Raw genomic sequence first — 23,105 nt, forward strand, 5'->3', positions numbered from 1 at the left:
GCCCAGTCTAGCATGTCTGTCCTGTGCAATCCAAAACAACCCAGAAAAGTTGTTTTAAATAAGAATATATTATGTATTTATTTTAGGGCTGGGCAAGTTAACACGTTATTGTAGTGTTAACGCATTAATTGATAAATGCTGACAATTGCACGTTAAAGGGATAGTTCACTTTGAAATTAAATTTTGGTATGTTTTAGCTTACCTCAAGGACATCCAAGATGTAGGTGTCTTTGTTTCCGCAGTAGTTTCAATTTTGATATTTTTAGGTCAAACCGTTCTTGTCTGCCAGTCATTTAATGCAGGTCTATGGTCACCACCTCAAAGAACATGCACAGAGAAGTCTAAATTTAACAATTCCCCATCGTAAGTACACATTGATGGCCTAAGACACGAAACAAGTGGTTTGTGTGAGAAAACGAACAGTATTTATATCGTTTTTATGTCTTGTACACAACCACGTCCAAGTGATCTGAGGGCGCGCGCGCTTCCTGGTGTGTGACGTGTGCGCACGTTCTGGCTTAGTCTGCGCAAGCGCCGGAACGGTCAGAAGTGATCTCTCATTTTATTTGAAACATTCCAAGAATGTTAAAATGTCCAGTTTGCTTAGCGTTGCTGGAACGTTATTTTATGGTTAGCATAATGTTCCTACAATGTTCTTTCCACTTACATTTTATTAAAAATAAGACATTGTATAAACATTCATTTGAACATTACAAAGTGTAGCTTAATAAAATGTTATTTTCAGGTTAGCACTGTTGCAACATTCGATTTCAACGTAATGTTTATTAACACAACATTCCAGATACGAGCAAGCATATAATTACATGTGCATTTCAACAGGTATCTGAATTATTAAAGATAATCACTTTCAAAAATCTCATTAACACATTGAACAGACGGTTCATGAATGCATTGTTTCCTGCTTGTCTTATGTTTATGTTGTTACATGTGTGTGAGTGGGCGTGACCGGCCATCATTGTCTGATCAGTGACCAGCGGTTCTCACTCACGGCGCCAGCTGCAGCTAATCCACTCACCTTTAAATACTCATCCATTTCTCATCTCTTTTGTCATGTCTGTCTCAACTCCTGTTCCTATTTGGCGTTTTCAGTCTCGTGTGTCATTGTTCCGTGTTTCTCAGTGGATTACGTCATCGTCTGGATCTACCACTGTCATTCACCAGCGCACCCTACTCACCATCTCGTCTGTCCAGTGCTGTCCATCGAGGTCCCTGCGCCACCCACCATCAGCCGGAGCTTTCCTTATTATATACTGTCACAATAAAGAGTTCACTTGCATTTGCTCCTGTCTTCCTTCATGACACCCGTAGTCAAATATTGTATCTAAATTCACATTAAACCACAGCTTAATGGTTTTTTTTGCTATAATTTATTTTTAGATTTTGTGCTGGTATTGGTTTATTTTACATGCTAATAATAGGAATTGATTCTTTGATGTGATTGGTTATTGGATTGTGACGTAGCAATATTTAAAACCACAAAGACAAATAAACAACATAAAAAACTTGATTTTCACTACAGGGGGACTTTAATATTTAGTTTAATATTTATGACAGTGAACTATAACTTCATAGCTAAATAGAAACGATCATATAAACTTTTTATTACTGAAAACTTCTATGTGAATTTGTGTGTGGGGTGTGGGTGCTGAAAAACTAGCACTGTGGGAACTGTCCGGTCTCTCCACGCTCCATCTTTAAAGTAAACAGATTGGCTGATGTTACAAACTGTTATTACAAAATTCCTATGAAATAATAAGTCTACTGCCTAGACTTCCAGTGGAAAGACAAAAAAGATGAAAGATTATCAAAAAAAAATAAAAATAATTATTGTCTAAAGATGAATACAATTAATTCAAAATGGGTTTGGAACAACATGAGTGTGAGTAAACCATGACAGAATTGTAATTTTTTAGTGGTTCAACTGTTCAACTTACGGATGTTCATTTTGGTTATTTTTCCTAACTGACAACCAACGGTCGTTAACCAATTATTAACCATTAAACGACAAGATTATTTTAAATTAGAATTGAATTCAATTAGAAAGGATTAGTGTCTGTGACCCGTTAAAAATACTAACATTTGTTTCCCAGGAATTAATTGGGAAGTTTTCACAATATAGACAGAGAGAGTATATAAGTCTTTGGTATATATATATATATATATATATATATATATATATATATATATATATATATATATATATGAGAAATACCTATGTGCTTCAGCAAATAGCTCCCCATCTGAGAGGGTTTTTAGTGGCAGTGGGAACATAGTTTCAAGCCACAGAGCTTCTCTAAAACCAGAGACAGTAGACAGACTTGTGTTCTTAGCTAAAACTTGTTTAAAAAAATAAAATAAAAAAATTCTTATCCCAGTTTAACTATTTCCCCCAATTTTTTTTTTATTATCTAAATGAAAATGAAATAATATAATGTTATATATGTTTTATTATTTAAAAATTTTCAATATCGAGATATATATTAGATATAGATTTCATATATCGCCCAGCCCTAGTCTGAATCAAACATGACTGGTTCTTAGATGTCATGATGTTTTTCTTGTGGGATGTTAGATGAGGTTTGTTATTTTTCATCTGTGTATTCACGATTTGATTAATCTAATATTCACAAAACAAAAGTATAGTATTGCTTCAGAAGACTTAACATTTGTGCTGCTGGTCATCATTACATCTGCATTAATAGCAAATCATGAAAAAATAAACACTGAAGAACGATGTATTTAAATAACTGTTTTTAACGTGACAAATTACGTCTGGTACAACACTAAAGCCCATCAATTTGTTAAATTTGAATTCTACTTCATTTCAGGCCCATATTAGTAGAGCAGCCTTCCTGATGCCAATGACATCACACCACCCCTCGCTGCCTTTGCACTGAAAACACTGATTTCAAAGTATGACAACAATTTGTTAGTATGAGTTTTAAACAAGACAACGTGAGGAGCAAATAACAGTGTAAAATGTTAACTAAGGTTTAACAGCCATTATAAACGCTCTTCAGCCCCTTTGTTCACCCTTCGGCGGATTTAGTAAACTTGATCAGCATCACATGGACATCTTAGATGAAACTTACAGATAATCAATAACAATTAACAAGAAGTTTAAACATGTTTTAATACAGGGAATGTGTGTTGGCTTTACCTCGCTTCAGATCTGTGGCGGGAGTGACGGTTAGAGATGATGAAGATGCTGTCAGCCGTCTCTCTAACCTTAGATTAAAAATACATTTTGCGGGACTCGTTTGTGTCCGAAAACCAAAAATATTTCTTAATTTACCACTTACGAACTGTTGTGTATAACAATGCATATTTAACACTTGCCGTTGATAACTGATGTAATGCTGCGTTAGCTCCTTGCTAACCTTAGCTAAAGTTACACACATTATGTTAACTAAGTTGGTTAATTTTCAAATAAAGTTGACAGTAAAACAGAAACGTTCAAAAGCGCTTTAAATGGTAATAAAGAAGCTCGAAATGCATAACGTTACTTGTTATTTTTCGTGACCGCGTCGCCAGTAGTCCTGCTGTGATCGGTGTAAGTGAGTGAGCGCGGTCCCGCGGGGGATGAGCGGAGTGTGGACGCGACTGACTGAAATATGCGTGCGGCTAATATTTTGTCGAGTCAAATTAATTGCTATAAACATCTTTGAAATCATGAATTATGCTCATTTTTCTTTTAAATATTTTGTGGTCAGCCATTTATACGTAAAAATCATAGATTGTGTGGTAGAGTAAATTAAGTTCTGCTTAACCTTAATTGCTTTTGAGATCAAATCACAAATTAAGTTGAGATAATCTTTAAATTCTTTGAGTTAATTTAACTTCATTTAGCAAATTTCACTTTTACAGTGTATGCCATTCACTTAATATGCCTAAGTGACTTCAATAAATTATAAAAGATATATAATTAATAATTATAAATTACATTCAGGCGATTAGCCACCACCTACTCGAGGTTGTAGTTTCATATTTAAATACATTTATTTTTCTAACATATTCTATTTTATTTTATTCTATTCTATTCATATGTTTTATATAACCTATAAGAAAGAAGTTTCTCCCAACATTATGATAACGTTCATAAAGTAGCCTGCAACTATAAGGACATGCTGTTATCAGAATGTTTTAGGATAACACCATAATAATATTTAGCAATTAAGTAATTTAGAAATTACATGAAATAAAATTGAACGCTCTAAGAATGTTGTTCTAAAAATGTTTTCTCTCAACATTATGAGAACATTCATTGAGTACATATAACATCCTAAAGACGTTCAGAGATCATTTTGCTAAGAACGTTTTCTATCAACCTTACAAGAATATTAACAACGTTATAAGAATGTTCCAAAAACATTATTTTAATAACGTTTTGTACTAACATTTACACAACTTTTAAAGAATGTTAGTGAATGTTCTGGGAACGTTCCCTGTTAGCTGGGCAAATGCAATTCTTGAAAAAAAAATCATAAGAAAATGACATGCACTATTGAATCTGTGGTGGTTCTTGCTGAAGACTCGCTGATAAACTTAATGAAAAACATTTCGTAATAATCATAAGCACGCACGATTATCGTTGCGACTCGACTTTTGCTCTAAAAATTAGCCATTTTTGAATAAAGAGCCTAATCACAAGATGGAGTGTGCGCGTGCACATATCTATTAACCCTCTGGCCCTCTTCGTTTAGGAGTCACACTTACCTTCTTCGCGGTCAAAAGTGACCGAAACCTTGAAATGTAACTTTTTTTTCTTCAGGAAAACCAATGTAATATATTTTTGTTCAATAATATTTTTTGATTATTATTTATTATTTTTAGCGAATTTTATGATACTATGCAATATTTAGACAATTTTAATGAGCTATTTTCTCCATTAGAATTAAAAATTTTTTTTATCTCTTTATTTACTATTTTTTAATAAATGCAATATTTCACATTAAAATAGAGTGAAAGCATTTAAAATCAATTTTTTGATGTGAGAATTGGGCAATCTGGAGGCATTAAAAAAACTAAAAACTTGTGTAATGTTGCGTAACCTCTTGTATTAGCACCCTATGTAGCTATATCAAGTTTCAATCAAGTTTTATTTATAAAGCACATTTAAAATCAACCTTGGTTGGCCAAAGTGCTGTACAGTAAAATAAGAAAAACAAACAAAACAAGACAAAAAACATACAAGTTATGGTACATTAAACGCATTAGAGGAAAAATGTGTTTTCAGCAAGGATTTGAATTCAGCTAGTGTGGAGGCTGATTTAACATGTAGTGGTAGGGTGTTCCACAGCTTAGAGCCGACTACTGCAAAAGCCCTATCACCTCTTCGTTTTAAGCGAGATCGTGGAACAGTCAAGAGATGATGATCTCTTGATCTGAGTGATCTTGATGGATTATGAATGCTAATTAAGTTGGAAAGGTATTTGCGGGCCTGGTTGTTAAGAGATTTGTAGACGCATAATACAATTTTAAAGTCAATTCTGTATCGGACTGGTAACCAATGCAGAGAACGTAGAATTGGGGTGATGTGATCTTGTTTTCATTTTGGACCATCTGAAGACGAGAGATGGAAGTGAGAGGTAACCCAACATATAGTGAGTTACAATAGTCAAGTTGTGTTGAAATAAAAGCGTGAATAATTGTTTCAAAGCTATTCCTGTTTAAAAAAGGCTTGACTTTGGCTAACCGTCGTAAATGATAAAAGCTGGCTCTAACTGTGGCATTAATTTGCTTGGTCAGTTTAAGACTACTGTCAAGATAAAAACCTAAGTTTTTAACTTCAGAAGTGAGTTGTGGCGTGAGTGTACCAAGGTCAGTACAGTGTCTATCAGAAAGCTCATTTGGACCAAATTGGATGATTTGGGTTTTATTGTCATTAAGCAACAGGAAGTTGTTTGTGAGGCATAGCTTGAGTTCGTGAAGACAGTCTTGTAGTCTCTTATATGTAGTGTTATCATTATGTTTTATAGGCATGTAGAGTTGGGTATCGTCTGCATAACAATGGTATGACACACCAAATCTACTCATAATTGATCCCAAAGGAAGCATGTACAATGAAAATAGTAGGGGTACCAGAATTGATCCCTGGGGTACCCCACAATTTAGGTGAGTCACAGAAGATAGATGAGTACCTAATCTAACAGAAAAACTTATGTTAGATAGGTAAGACTGGAACGATTTGAGTACCGTACCTGAGATACCGATCGAATGTTCTAGCCGAGATAAGAGAATCTTATGATCTACAAAGTCATATATATAGAGGCTTTTGGATTCCCATAGTTTTTTAGACCTCATCTCTAAATTTTCTTAGGTTTTGCATTTAGATCTATATCTAGACATTCTAAAAGATTACTTTTTGTCAAGGTTTAGATATTTTTGGTTAGATAAGTATCAGGTTTTACATTATGATTACAGTCAAACATTAAAATCTTGTTAGAAAGGGAAAACATAGAAAGCATTTTTGTTACTCAGTATTTGATAATTAAAAAATCTAACACAATAAGGAATGAAAAGTGGTCATTCAAAACACTATACAAACATTTTGTAATAAATTAATATTTTATTCAAGTGTAATCTTAGTAAGTGTTAATAAAACTTCAGAAGGGAACAGCAATTATGATGAAACATAATACACTAACAACAGCAAAAACAATCAGTATCAAACAGTAGATGTCAAAAAGAGGAATAAAAATTTAATAATTTAAACAACTATTTTGCACTCCTGATATTCTGGAGAGTCACACCTTGATTGCTGTACACTTTTTTCCTAACCAGTGGCTGATTTGTAGCTTGTACCACCAAAAGATTCACTGAGTTTTCACATTTTTTCGTATTTCCTATTCATTTTCTATGTCGGACATTTTTGACTGCGAAGAAGGTAAGTGTGACTATTTTTTTTTTGGACTCTTTAACATATCCAAATCATGTCCATGATTTTGTTGTGTGTTCATATTGCTAATGTGACAAAAGTCACCAAGTGTCATCTCATTCTGATGAAGCTACGATTTTTTTTTTTTTAAAATTATAAATTTTTTTTTTTTCAGTAATGAATGAAGGGGGATGGATGGTTGGTTGTTATTCTTTATTTATTTGGCGTTTATGTTGCGTTATGTTGAAATAAACTAGGATTATTTATTTTTTTACAAAAAAATTTACATTTTCTCAAATTTTGTCTTAAGAAAACACAAGAACACTAGTAAGATGAATTTGTGGGAATACAAAATACCCATAACTTTTTTTTTTTCTTATGTTAGAAGGAAACATGGCAGTTAAGAAGAATTTTTCATGAATCCAGCTGCGTGAAAAAAAGAGTGAAAAAAAAAGAGGAAGAGGAGAGAGGGTTGTTGTTTATTTACAGGAAGAATTCGTAGAACTTTCAAGGCCATGAAATTGATGCATTTTGTGGGTTTAGTAGCAGTGGTGAGTGAAACTGATCAGTTATCTTCAGTGATTTTGAAGACAATGTATAAGCGAGCTTCTCAAGTTCATCCGTTGGCGGAGAGTCAGGGGTGCGATCTCAGCACCCCCCCAAAACCCAGCAGCACAGAGGAACAACATCCTCACGAGACCACTGCTGATGCTGCTGAGGGAAACGGCCAGGAGTGTAGGGTGATGGAGAAAGTGAAGAAGAAAAGGAAGTGGTGGAGGTTGACTTCTTTCTTTGGAGCTGTGAAGAAACATCTGAAGGGCAGCTCGAACCCAGTTCAGGGTGAAGTAGTGCTGCAGCAAGAGCAAGAGCAGAGTGAGGGAGTGAAGCCTCAGAACGAATGTGAAGCCAGATGCAGTGATGGTAAATGAAACGATCACCTCATAAGAATATGTTGCACAAAGCTCTGTACGTTAGATCAAAAAGTCATCATTTATACCTAGATATCCCATTCTAGTAAATTAATCTAGAGGATAGATTATAATAGCTTTCTTATTTAATCTTCAATAGCCTTTTCCTAACTTTTTAATGTTTCCTCAATATAGATAAGTTAGATCAGGTGAATTTTAAATATTAAAAAAATCCACACAATTAAAAAATAAAGAAACTTGAAGACTGATTAAGGGCAAGATCCAGGATATGTTTAAAAATACTTTTATCTTTTAACAGACGACACCGTCAGCCAGAACCAGGTGGGTGATCAGCTATGTGAAGGTGGATTTGACGCTGAGGTGAGACATTTGGAGGATGACCCTGAAGTAAGTAAAAGATGAATGAAAACTTCCACAACTAGCAAACAAAATGTAACATAGATTTCATGACAGTAATGATGAGGCCTCTACACGCAAGTTAACTTTTTCATTTTCTTGATCAGGTGTCTGTGAAACATCTTAACAAGACCGATGAAGACGTGGAAGGTGTAAACATTGTAAGATGCACTTCTTCTCTGTTAAAAAAAAAAAAAAACAAAAAAAACATCTCTTATTAACAATTATAACAAAGACAGTTATTTCTTTCAGTAGAGTAACTTGTCCAAGATTGGACTAAATCCTCATTTGGAAAACGACTTCTATCTTCCCATCATAATAACTGTCTTTCTTTTAGCCTGGGTATCGGCAACTTCTTCCAATGGAGATCGCCCTCACAATCCTGGCAAATAAAGGCCCCAGAGTGGCAGAGATCATCCAGCTGCTGGACTGGAAGGACTACGATGACCATTTCGTCATAATCCTCGAATGTCCCTCTCCTTGCAAGACTTTGGAAGACTTTGTGGGGCGTCAGGGTGGAAGTCTCAATGAGAGCTTAGCACGGCAAGTCATGAGACAGGCAGCTCAGGCTGTGAACGTATGCTGCCAGCACGACGTGTTCCACCGTGACATTAAACTGAGCAACCTTCTCATCAACAACGAGACACTTGAAGTCAAATTAATTGACTTTGGGTGTGGGGACATTCTGAGGACAACTGTTTACATGTCATACTGTGGTATGTACTGTATCTCAATGCTGCAGTTTGGCACTGTAACTCTAGTGACGATTACATTATGACTTGGAGGCGTGAAGCATTTTGGTTATTTTTCCTAACCAACAACCAACGGTCGTTAACCGATTATTAACCATTAACAGACAAGATTATTTTAAATTAGAATTGAATTAAATTAGAAAGGATCAGTGTCTGTGACCCATTAAAATACTAACATTTGTTTCCCGGGGATTCATTTTACATGCGCAAAAAGCAGCAAACAACAGAACATTAGGATTCACATGGTCTTCAAATCACATCACGCACCTGCAGCGCTTCTGTGGGAGGAGAAAAACATAATAAAGCAAGGCTATATATATATATATATATATATATATATATATATATATATATAGAGAAAAACATAATAAAGCAAGGCTGTATAACAAACAAATAGTCCTATACGAGAAATATATTTTTACTTAATATATTATGAAAATGAACGAAAAATTCAATTTTTTTTGCTGCACAAAAGGAAACAGACAGCAGAAAGCGGCATCCTATTTTTCTTTAGGCTTATTTAAAAAAAAAAAAAAGATTTGATTTTATTGTAAATCTACACAAATAAAGGCAAACCGTTTACAATTCCGATTATCTTTACAACTAAAACGAGTAGTTGCTTTCACGGTTAGAAGGAAAAACTCAAGTGACTGCACTGGCGCTGCATGCACGCTAACAGTTAAGCTTTGCTACTTTGACAATGCAGCCTGTTCATCATCATAAATAATATAGTCAGTCAAACATGGGGGGAAAACACACTGCTCAGTTTAAATATGCAGTAAAAAGTAAAATCATAAGTGTTATCACCGTACCAACGTGAAGTTATGTAAAACATATTTGATATTGGAACGTGAATGAAGTACATAATAAATAATAATTTGGCATTCAAATACATCGTGAATACGGAAACATTTTAATTTGTGTTGAATGAGAGAGCCAACGCTGGTTTCAGTTTCATTTTGGCCAAATTTAATTCCTTTTGGCTTGTTGTTTATATTGCTATAACTTCTGAAAGGCATATTTTTAATTCTTGTTCTTTTCTAAATACAGTTAATTGAAATGATTTGTTGTGGGGTGAGGGGAACTAAAATAGCCTAGCTGTGTTTACAGTTTATTATAATGTTTTTAAACATTTTGCGTCTGCATTAGGCCTATTTCTGAATTAAATAATAAAATGGGACTTGTGTTTTTCTCTAAAAAACAGAAAAAATGTATACGCGTAGCATATTTTAACCATGCAGCAAACCTTTTTAAATATTTTGAATATTTAAACCTGAACTGTATCCTACCTTGTGTGTCTTGTGTGTAGATCTGCCAGGATCATAGCTTGAATGACTGATATTGTTCCTGAAGACAAAACTCACAATTTAGCAACATTTATGGACAGCTTATTTTTATGAATCATGTGTAAAAACATGGCAATGTGGAATTACTTATAGGAATTTAACTTTTATAATATTTTTCATTTGTTTTACCAGTTTTCACAATATAGACAGAGAGAGTGTATAAGTCTTTGGTATATATACACACTCAAAAAAAGGAACTTAGCTGGTTGTTACATTAAAAAAGGGTAACGTGTAATTTTAACAAAATAATTTCATGTTTCAAAGATGAACGTGATAAAATCATGTAGTATAAGCATGAAATGTAACAAATTAACATTTGTTAAATTCAGTCATGTTGCGATAATGTGATTCAATATAGTATAGATATTATAATATAATATATGTTTTCATCCATCTAAATGCAAACAAAATGATGTGTATAAAGTCATCAGCAGACTGTCCATAATTTTTCAGCAATATTTCAGGCCGTTAATGTCATGCTGGCATATTCATGTTAGCTAACGTGACGATAGTTGGCTCGCAATTAATCAAGGTGTTTCTCTACCATTTGCACCACGTTTTGCCTGCCATATGCTTGTAGGTGTCAAACACATTTCTTTATGTTGTTTGGCTTAAAACCCTATGGTTTAAACCCTGTGTTTTGCTCGATTTTCTTCACATAGCAGCAAAATAGACTTAAAATACTCCGTCAACTTTTGGCCATAAATATGAAAACATAAACAGTTAAATGTCATCTTTTTTATGTGTCCACTTACAATCGAAATAAAGCATTGTGCTTTTGTAAAATAAAGAAAATAAACAGGGTGTGCTTTCTGGCTCTCTGTCACCTTGAACTTATTTTTTGGAGCACGTCTCTTAACTTAAAACTCAGTGAATACTATTCATCCAGGCATGAGCAATATATCTTTATAATCATTTAAGTGTGTACTTTAAATTAACTGCTTCATAAAAACGCATTCTTTTTTATGTAATCTTTTTGAAAAGAGAGAGATGTCAGTCATTCTCATTTCAGCTCATTATAGCTTATTATCTTTTAATGTGACCACGCCCACGGAGAGCGCGCACTAGCTAGTCAAACACTGTGATCTGAGGCGATCCATTTAAACTTGTCAAAGCCCCCACATCAACTCGATAAACACAGCAAGTTTAATCAGATTACAGTACTTTATGTCATTTTGTGAGGCTGTGAGGAATAATCCTGGGAAATGTACCTCCGAAGTACTTTTGTAAATTAATTTCGAGGAGCAGCTGAATAGTAAGCTTTTTAATATTAAGTGCTTTGCTCTAATCGCGATATGGAATAGTGTATGCAAACCGCAAAAATTAAATTAAATTCAATTCAAGTTTATTTGTATAGCGCTTTTTACGATACAAATCATTGCAAAGCAACTTTACAGAAAATTAAGTTTCTACAATATTTTGTAGTAGCTTATCAGTGATGACTGTCAGTTTATGTGCATACGGCAGAAATGTTCAGAAAAATCAATAAAAGACGAAAACAAACAGACGATTAACACTATTAACAGCAATTACGCAATCAAAGACTTTTATGAATCGCGTCTGTGTGAGATGAATGAACAGCTTTTACCAAACTATAATGCTATACTGAGATGAGTCAAAATTGACTGAAATATGTTGAAATAAAATGTCTTTGTATAAGCAATGTATTAAACTGCAAATTAACATTTATATGCCCTAATATATCATAAAAACAACACAATATGCCTATAGGTCATTATCACACTGCAATTAAGAGACCTATACTAAAAGTTTTGAATAAATGTACACTACAGATACATAAATATTTGAATGGTTGTAAATTAAATATTTTAATGGTAATTTATCGGATCTCTTTCAGAACGTCACTTGTCTGCCATCCAACCACATGAGTACTGGTGAAGGGGGTCATCGGCCATCATCAAGTTTGTGATTTCAATGGTTATTTGTAACTTTTGCCAGACCTGAATATTTTTAGCCTAAAACAGTGAATTTGTCTTACTGACTGATTCCAATGTTGACATGCTTATGATGCTAGGGTCCAACTAAACCTGTATTTGCCCAGTTTGTTTAGATTTTTAAATCTAAAAATCTTTTTTTCTATTGGGGTGGGGGTGTGGGAGGGATGTGGAAGTGTAAGGCGTGTAGTCTATCTCTGTTTGGTAGATATGACCTACTAAAACATTTCAGACTTCAGCACCGATTCAGGTTGTTGCAGCAGATAACTTGGGGGCTTTAATAAATTGCAGGTTTTAATGAGAGCTTTTCTAGTGGGTAGATCTGTCGATTTTGCACAGGAACAAAAACAGACATTCAAACAAAAGAGGTAAAATCAGGTGCATTCACCCTGTATTAGGACAAAAGAACTCCATGACTCTCATGTGACCTCAGCTCAGGAGAATGGTGCAAGCTGTTTTGGGGTGAAAAGACATTGTGTTATCACCAAAACGCTTGCCCACTTCAGCGTTCAGACAGGCTATCCTCCAGATATTATGCATGATCTGTTTGAGGGCATAGTTCCAGTGAAGCTTGCACAGTGTTTGGCATTGCTTATATCCAAGAAATATTTCAGTCTTCAAACCCTCAACAAATCCATCCTGCACTTCCCTTACAAGTGGGCAGACAAGACAAATAGGCCACATGTGATCCCACACACCTTTTCAACTTGGGCAACAATAGGTGGAAATGCCCATGACAATTGGGCTCTAATAAGACTACTCCCATTCATAATTGGGCACCTGGTGCCTGAGGGTGAAATGGCATGGCAAATACTGTTGGACTTGTGGTTGCTCCAACACACACAGATGAGTCCATTGCCTATCTTGAGGGCAAAATTTCTGAGCACAGACAAAAGTACCAAGAACTCTTCCCTGGTGTTCAACTGCTCCCAAAACATCATTATTTGGAGCACTATCCTCAACTGATAAGGATGTTTGGGCCTCTTGTGTGCCTCTGGACAATGCATTTTGAGGCCAAACACAGTTTTTTAAGCAGGTTGTGAGGCACACCAATTGCTTTAAAAATGTGCCCCTCTCGCTAGCCACTAAGCATCAGCTCATGATTTTATATCACTTGAGATCATCCAGTTTTGAAGAAACATCCCTCGAGGTTACAAACGTCTCAACAGTCCCTCTGGATTTTTTGAAACCAGAAATAGCTCAGACTATTGAAAAGAACTTCCCTGGTACAACTGAAGTTCACCTTTCCAAGTGTGTGTCAAGCAAAGGTTTACATTTCAGAAATGGGATGATAGTTGCTCATAGTTCTACAAGTGGACTCCCTGACTTTGGAGAGATTCTTCAGATCTGTGCTGTTCAGGAGAGACTGTATTTCATGGTGAGAAGGCTTTCTGGGTGGTACAGGGAACATTTCAGAGCATTTGAGCTGAGTGTACATCCTACCAGAGAAACTGTTCTGATTGAACTTGGTGAACTGGCCGATGACTACCCTTTGGCAGACTACTTTGTTGGACCTCTAAGACTGGTGACATTAAAAAGATACATAAACATAAGGTTTGTTTTATTTAATATTGAATGGATCTCAATGGACTCTCTTATTTCAGGGAAGTGTGACTTCATAATGCCACATTTATTTCCTAGCTCTTTATTTTGATTTCATATATTCAAATGAATGGAGCATAATTGGTACAGATTCAGACCAAAGCAACAGCAGAGGGATGGCACAGAGTCACATACAGCAGCACCTTTCTTCAAATCATTCTTTTCCTAGTCTTATTTTCTACTCTCTCCTTCTCCTCGTCATTTTTGTCTTTGTTCACCAACTGGTAGTGGAAGTGCTGACCTGGTCTTGTTGCTTTGATAATCACAACCCATTCATTTGAATGCAAAATGGAAGTGAAACAGATTGGGAATAAGTTTGGTATTATGAAATTACAGTTCTCTCATTTATTTCAGGATTTTTTCATAGCCATATTTAATTGGCATGGCATTCCCTACTTTTGTACTCATTGGTGTTTTAAAATCAGATTACCCTTGTTTAAACTTAATTTTCTCTATCCTCATTCAGGCGGTCGTGAAATGGCTGCTCCAGTGAAAACGATTCCCAGAGATTGATCCTTCCAGATGGTATGCCAGAGACTCTCATCGAACTCATACAGGAAATTAAGAGACAATGTGGAGTAGATGGGGACTTCAGGCTTCAATTCATGGATGTTGAGTCTGGGAATGAATTTACCAACTTAGTCTGAATGTCAGACATCCAGGACAAAAGTTCCATCAAGGTCATTTTTAACTCGGTTGCACCTGCCCAGCCTGGTGGCACCCCGCCCCCTCCCTGCTCAGCTGCTGCCACCTCACGCACTCTGAATGACTCCTCATCCCTTTCATCTGCTGGTAGCTCAATCGCTTGGCCCATTGGTTTCCCCATTCCCCGGTTTGCTTATGATACTCAGCTACAGCTGGACAGGGCCAATGCTGCTTTTAAAGAAACTGGAGCTTTGTTGAATCCTGATACTAAACTTAAATCTGCTATTCTTGATGGCTTAGCTGAAACGATCGTCAAGTACAAAGTGTACCTCTCCGACAGGGAGTTTGATGCGGTAGCAGAAGCTCTGGTAACTACACATCCATGTTTAAAAGAGCCAGGTTCAGTGACTGGGTATGGTGGATGGAAGACAAGCCTGAAGTATAAACTTGCTAACTACCGAACGAAACTCTGACGGCTTGGATGCCCAGAAGTTACTGTGAATGCCTTAACACACAAACCTGAGAGCAAATGCAGTCCAGCATATAAGAGACACAATGAGCACAAGTTGGCGGCAATGATGGACAAGACCTTTACACTCAGAAGGCAAGAGGTAGTTGCGGAGGCACCCATGATAGCTGATTTCAAAATGAGGTGGCCAGCTCTCTTCGATTTGCGTGAGGTAAGTGAATACATGTTGACAGAATCTGAGGTGACTCAAACTGATGAGGATTTACTGAAGACACGCAATAGCAGCCTTTGCTGGCCTTCTGACAAGGGAAACTAATATTTAGATAATGTATTATGCATTTACATTTCTTGAACAGATAGAACTGCTATTTCAAATGTGTACCAAAAAGGTAACTGAGTTTTGTCTACCTTTTTTGTTATGTTTTTTGTAGGTGAGTGCAGAGTTCAAGAGAATCACGATTCATTTGCAGTCAAAGTTCTACAGCGAGCTTGATGTTCACTCTGCTAACCTGATGAAGGCATATGCTAAGAAAGGTGGAGTTCAAGGGAGAAAAATCAAGACCATCATGGCACCCACAACCTAGGTATGATACCAATGTAGAAGTGACAAAAATCACTTGGTCATTGTAGAAATGACTTTGAGGACCACATCTGTTCCCCCATTAGGGGTCATGGTTTAAGAGTGAGGGGAATCATTTAATCCTGAAAAAACTGTTCTGAAATCATAAAACTCTGGAATCTGTTGGAAAGCAGTTTTGAAGCACAGAAAAAGTATTGGCACTGTATACACGTCTGACATAAAGCACTCAAAAGCTGTCCCTTTTATCGTCCTGTCTTAAATGGAGATGGTAGGTATTTTTACCACATTGGCCACTGTGATTAATCGTAAAACTTAAAGGGATACTCCACTTTTTTTGGAAATAGGCTCATTTTACAACCCCCCCTAGAGTTAAACAGTTGAGTTTTACTGTTTTCTAATCCATTCAGCCGAACTCCGGGTCTGTAAGTACCACTTTTAGCCAGTGTTCGAATTGTGTCAAAGCTCTTGGGGGGTCCCCCCACCCCACACCACCCAAAAAAAAAAAAAACTAGTAATATACATTTGTATTTATTTATTTCATATAATAATATAATTTCATTTTACTTTACTTGTGAATTTCATTTACTTTGTGTGTTTTTAGAACATGTTTTTTTGCAGCTGAGCCATTTACTATATGTAAAATTAAATAAAAATCCATATACTTTGAACAGTGCACATGTAGGCATTTTATTTCATTAAAAAAAACTAATTTATCTTGAATCTAGTTATATAACCCTTTCATATTTTCTAGCGGAAGTTTTCATAGTTGGGTAAACTTATAGTGGTGAATGAGAGACTACATTAAATATATGTTTTGTCACAATAGTGTTTCTACAAGAGGGAAAAAATAGAAAGAATTTGATATGATTACGATGCTGATGACCATTAATCAATTTCGATCTCTTGATTCACTATCAATTCACATGAATAGGCCTACTGTACTTACTGTTGTTCTTGGGTTAAATTTCAGTATTTTCTTGCATTAATTAATATTCACTTGTGTGTGCTTATACGAGTATCTTTTTAAAATGTATCATTTTAAAATCTAGTGTTTGATCTTGTCTAAATATTTATTCAAATGCAAAACCTAAAAATAAGTAAGCAGTTATGACATGCAATACTCTTTTGAGCAACTAGACTAGATACATGTATATTTATTAGAGTGGGTAAACCATGGCATTGCAAATGGAAATTATTATTTTTCTGGCCACAAAATTATTTTAATTTGCCTCTTTGCATTGAATTTAAAACCCTTTTCTCTCCATTTAACCTTAAATACTACACTAATTGTATTAGGCTATACATAATAACGGAAAATAGGATACAATTCATAACAAAAACGGTTGATCTGCATGTTTGTCTTGGGCGTAATAATCGATGCATGTGTTTCTCAAGCACGATTTGTGAGAGTTAGCAACCCTGCTTTGTCATCGTTGACACAAAAAAAAGCCTTCACCTGATGAAAATTTTCATCAGTAATAATTTCCTTAATTAAATTAACACTGTTTTTGAGCAGTTAAGTTACTAGATTTAAAATTATTTGTTTAATTCAGAATGGGTGCAATGCAAGCTTTTTTCTCAGAATTACGTTAGATGGCTAATTACAACTAACAATCCGATAGTGAGCTAGCATCATAAGATAAAAAAACAACTATTGACAGACCAAGATTATAATAAAAGTAACTGTCCGATTCTAAGATAAACACTTATTCTGTAGCAGTAAATTAGGTGTACAAACAATCATAAAACAAAGAAATATTATCTTACCATCATCGTGAGGTAAAATAATGAGGAAAGGATCACTCTGCCAGCCATCACACACAGCGACGTCGCACGCCCGCACGTCTGTAAATTCCTTCAGAAAACAGCGTGTGGCGCTCTTGAGCGTATTTCAGACGCAACATCTAATTTGAAGTAGATTTTTTATGGGAGCGGCAGCGCAATACTTCGATAAAAAATAATATGGCTATGTCAAATATTGTTTCTATTTTAGTTTTCATGAAAAACCAGGGGACCCCCCAAGGTAAATTTTTTGGGCCTTATGGGGGGTCCCTTGATACTTATGGGGGGTCCCGGACCCCCCCAGCCCCCCCTCAATTCGAACACTGCTTTTAGCATAGCTTAGCATAAATCATTGACTCTTATGAGCCCATTAGCACTTCTTTCAAAATGACCAAAGAGTTTCGATATTTTTCCTATTTAAAACTTCTCTTCTGTAGTTACGTCGTGTACTAAGACCGACGGAAAATGAAAAGTTGCGATTTTCTAAGCCTATATGGCTAGGAACTATACTCTCATTCCTGCGTAATAATAATACGGCCGCACAGTTCCTTGATTATTACGCAGGAATGAGAGTATAGTTCCTAGCCATATCTGACAAAAAATATGGTTAGTTTTCATTTTCCGTCGGTCTTAGTAGAAGATTTTAATTTTGAGTAGGTGTTTTTAATAGGAGTAATTTCGGAAGTGTTTGGAAACTCTTTGGTCATTTTGAAAGAAATGCTAATGGGCTCATAAGACTCAATGATCTATGCTAAGCTATGCTAAAAGTGGTACCTACAGACCTGGAGATCGGCTGAATGGATTTGAAAACGGTAAAACTGTTTTACTCTGGGGAAGTTGTAAAATGAGCCTATTTCCAAAAAAAGTGGAGTAACCCTTTACAGATATAAAGTGGAATGGTCTGTTTTTCACACATTTCAGGCAAAATTATGTCTTAGGTGACATCTTCAGGTAGGTTACCTAGGTTAAGATACATTAATTTGATGCTAGACATAATTAAAGGAAAACACAAAATAGTAAATGACAGTAAAATAACAAAGATTTGTCTTAAATAACTTTTAAGCAGACTATCCCAAAGGGATAAACATGCATCCAAGCTGTATACAATACTAGCAAACACTTTTATGTTTTTATGTGACTTCCTGTGAATTTAGTTTAAAGTTCTTAAGTGTGTAAACCTACACTGCTGGTTTGTTGAAATGGTGTTCATAAGTGTGTTGTTTTTTTCTGATCTTTATATTAAGACTGATACTATTGAAGTCAGAAGAGAATGCATCCTCAAAGGTCTCTGCGTGTACATTAATGAAGATCCAGAGAAGCTGGTGAAGCATTACCTGGTAAGTTAATTTATGTGTAAAGTTAAGTCACTTGCTGTTGTGGAGGGTCACTTAAAGACTTTTGGGAAGTCCTCACCTTTCTCAGACGGAGATAGGAAATAGTTGGATTATGACGGATGTCACAATTACATTTATGGTTAAGTGAGTTTGTGGAAGGAAAATGATTAGGCGACTTAAAAACTCACTACCACATAAAAATTATTTGGCCTATTTTTTTGTCATCATGTCATTCTTCTATACATGAACAAAAACAGTGTATCAAATGTCTGTTTGAGGTAAAGTAACTTATCACTGATTCTGTTTGTAAATAACCGGGGTGGTTTGGGAGCCTCTCTCCTTGTCTTTCTCTCAGACAATAACACACACACACACCATACTTTAACTCCTTATTTTTCCTTTAATAAGACAATTTACCTTATTAGAATGGAATAACTAACACTGAACTCATGATTGCAACAGACAGGCCCTTGGTATGGCTTAGTTGTTGAAGTATTTCACAGACTCAGCAAACAATTTTAATGTCAGTTGGTTATTTGATTACATTTGCATTATTATATTATGAATATGGATTAAGTTAGGGATAGCTGTTTTACAGTAATACTGTAAAGATTGTGTGCTATAAATATGCATGTAATGCAAATCAGTAAAAAAATCTTTGTCCTTTTTTTTTTTTTTTTTTTTTGTCACAGGATGTCGATGAAAGCAGTCAAATGGCCATAGCGGAGACAGTATTTGAAATCTTTGTCATTCGACAAGAAGGTGCAGAGCCTGGCGATAACCCAGCAGATGCTGGGATTGTCCTGGAGGGGGTGGAAGTGATGAGTGATTTGGGCAATGTAGCTTTTGCTGTGGTGATGTTGCTGGGTCTTGTCTACGCACTAAACCTGAGCTACCCCCAGGAGCTCAAGTACACCTTTGAGGTTCTGCAGAAGATCATTATGGAATTGGATGGAAACAAACTATCCAACAAAGGACAAGTTCTCAAAACACTGCTTTCCCGTTATGAAACATTGCCATAGCAAAAGCTACACCATTCTAACCTGAGGAAAACTAAGTAGTTATAGTTCTCAAAGTTGAGCAAATTTACTGATACTTAATTTACTTTGTTATATTTGGAATTTGATTTCTATCCTAAAAACAGTGTCCAAGACCGCCCCATTAGTGGCTAAAAAACAATAAGAAAACTTGTACCTTCTGTTTTGTTGTTTAGGTACACCAGCACATTAAACTACAAGTGTTAGTAAGTGCAAATCTTTAAGAGGAATGTGAGTATAAAGACAGGGCCCCATTTCCCAGTATATCAGTGTTCAGCTCATCTGGGTTTTTTTTTTTTTGTGCTCTGTTTTTATTAAAAAATGTTCTCTCTCATGCAAGGTCTATTGGCACTTAAGGAATGCTGTATGCTGAATTATTTTTTTAGTTTCACATAACAAATTAAGACTAACCTATGTTTAAGTTTTTTTTTTTTTTAAGTTTAAACATTTACATATTTCGGGAGTTAAACTTGATTGTAAGATCTCCATTTGTCTTGTTTTTACCCTTGATGCCAACCATACTGTAGACATTGTTGAAACTTGTTTAAAATGTCCCTAGCGACGTTTCAATGTAAAAATATATACATGTTAAAAATTTTCTAACTTTAGTAAATATTTTTTATTAACTTCTGTGTGAGTTCACCATCACATAAAACCACAGGTGCAAGATGTACAGAGTGCAAATGTTAAGAGTACATTTGTTGAGTGTGAGTTCCCATTTAAGTGTGTTAGAGGGCCCATTTTATTTTTTTTTGTGTTATATTTAATTGTGTTTTCTGTGTAGAAAATTTTGTGTTTTAAATTTTGAAAATACAAGTTGATTGCACCTTTTATCATTTGTTGTGTGTTGTTTCCACCATTAGAGTATGGTAAAAAGGTTTTAATTTATTAACACTCAAAAGCTATTCTTTGAATTAATGTAATTAAATCATGGAAAGGATTTCCGTGTGATTAAATGGCTTTCTTTCAGCATTAAGCACTTTTGTTAGGCTAACTTAAATTGCATAGATTGGATCAACTTAAGTAAATGAGTTGGTCCAAAACATTGCAAATTAGTTGGGCTGACATTATTAAATTAAGCTGTGCCCAACCATAGTAAATAAGTTGAATCAACCTTAATAAATTAAGTTGACCCAACGTAAGTACATTAAATTGGAATAACAGAATTGCATAATGCTGAAATAAAGCAACTTAATCATGCGGAAATCCTTTCCATGATTTTTTTATGTTCGTTCAAAGAGTTATTTTTTTGAGTGTGTATAAGAAATACCTATGTGCATGCTTCAGCAAATAGCTCCCCATCAGAGGGTTTTTAGTGGCAGTGGGAACATAGTTTCATGCCACAGAGCTTCTCTTAAACCAGAGACAGTAGACAGACTTGTGTTCTTAGCTAAAAACTTGTTTAAAAAAAATTAAATAAAAAATTCTTATCCCAGTTTAACTATTTCCCCCATTTTTTAACCATCTAAATAAACATATCAAGATATATATCGAATATCATAAAAAATTTGACAATATCGAGATTTCATATATCGCCCAGCCCTAGTCTGAATCAAACATGACTGGTTCTTAGATGTCATTATGTTTTTCTTGTGGGATGTTAGATGAGGTTTGTAATTTTTCATCTGTGTATTCACGATTAGATTAATCTAATATTCACAAAACAAAAGTATAGTATTGTATAGAAGTATAGTATTCAGAAGACTTGGTATTTGTGCTGCTGGTCATTTCTGGTCATCATTATATCTGCATTAATAGCAATTCATCCAAAAATAAAAACTGAAGATCGATGTATTTAAATAACTGTTTTTAACGTGACAAATTACGTCTGGTACAACACTAAAGCCCATCAATTTGTTAAATGTGAATTCTACTTACTTCAGTTCAGGCCCATATTAGTAGAGCAGCCTTCCTGATGCCAATGACATCACACCACCCCTCCGCTGCCTTTGCACTGAAAACATTGATTTCAAAGTATGACAACAATTTGTTAGAATGAGTTTTAAATAAGACAATGTGAGGAGCAAATAACAGTGTAAAATGTTAACTGAGGTTTAACAGCCATTGTAAACGCTCTTCAGCCCCTTTGTTTACCCTTCGGCGGATTTAGTAAACTTGATCAACATCACATGGACATCTTAGATGAAACTTACAGATAATCAATAACAATTAACAAGAAGTTTAAACGTGTTTTAATACAGGGAATGTGTGTTGGCTTTACCTTGCTTCAGATCTGTGGCGGGAGTGACGGTTAGAGATGACGAAGATGCTGTCAGCCGTCTCTCTAACCTTAGTTTAAAAATACATTTTGCGGGACTCGTTTGTGTCCGAAAACCAAAAATATTTCTTAATTTACCACTTACGAACTGTTGTGTATAACAATCCATATTTAACACTTTCCGTTGATAACTGATGTAATGGTGCGTTAGCTCCTTGCTAACCTTAGCTAAAGTTACACACATTATGATAACTAAGCTGGATAATTTTCAAATCAAGTTGACAGTAAAACAAAAACGTTCAAAAGCGCTTTAAATGGGAATAAAGAAGCTCGAAATGCTTACCGTTACCTGTTATTTTCCGTGACCACGTCGCCAGTAGTCCTGCTGTGATCGGTGTAAGTGAGTGAGCGCGGTCCCGCGGGGGATGAGCGGAGTGTGGATGCGACTGACTGAAAAATGCGCGCGGCTAATATTTTGTCGAGTCAAATTAATTACTTTAAACATGTTTGAAATCATGAATTATGCTCATTTTGCTTTTAAATATTTTGTGGTCAGCCATTTATACGTAAAAATCATAGACTGTGTGGTAGATTAAATTAATTTATAGTAATTTATTTAGCTTGAGTTCTGCTTAACCTAAATAGCCTTTGAGTTCAAATCACAAATTAAGTTGAAATTATCTTTTACATTTTTTGAGTTAAATTAACTTCATTTAGCAAATTTCACTTTTACAGTGTATGCCATTCACTTAATATGCCTAAGTGACTTCAATAAATTATAAAAGATATATAATTAATAATTATAAATTACATTCAGGGCGATTAGCCACCACCTACTCGAGGGTGTAGTTTCATATTTAAATACATTTATTTTTCTAACATATTCTATTTTATTTTATTCTATTCTATTCATATGTTTTATATAGCCTATAAGAAAGAAGTTTCTCCCAACATTATGATAACGTTCATAAAGGGGCCTGCAACTATAAGGACATGCTGTTATGAGAATGTTTTAGGATATTCACCATAATAACTTTTTTTTTTGGAAAGTGTTTTGCATAAATTCACATTAAAAGAAAAAAAGCCAATTATGATATCACAGAGAATAACGTATTGCCATACTTCATCACAGCGACGCTTGTACTGAGATTCTAGTTCTGGA

The 23,105-nt window shown here is 35.2% G+C and overlaps 1 long non-coding RNA gene across 1 annotated transcript; it reads right to left on the reverse strand.

Moving 5' to 3' along the window:
* Window positions 1-7,387: 7,387 nt before the first annotated feature.
* On the reverse strand, window positions 7,388-22,685 carry LOC122148552. Its single transcript, XR_006162444.1, has 3 exons — window positions 21,604-22,685; window positions 10,265-10,322; window positions 7,388-9,253 (listed from the first exon to the last, which is right to left on the reverse strand). It is a non-coding gene; the product is annotated as an uncharacterized LOC122148552 (long non-coding RNA).
* Between the last annotated feature and the right edge of the window lie 420 nt (window positions 22,686-23,105).

This window comes from Cyprinus carpio, chromosome A18 (genome assembly GCF_018340385.1).
Source record: "Cyprinus carpio isolate SPL01 chromosome A18, ASM1834038v1, whole genome shotgun sequence".
NCBI classification, from domain to species: domain Eukaryota; kingdom Metazoa; phylum Chordata; class Actinopteri; order Cypriniformes; family Cyprinidae; genus Cyprinus; species Cyprinus carpio.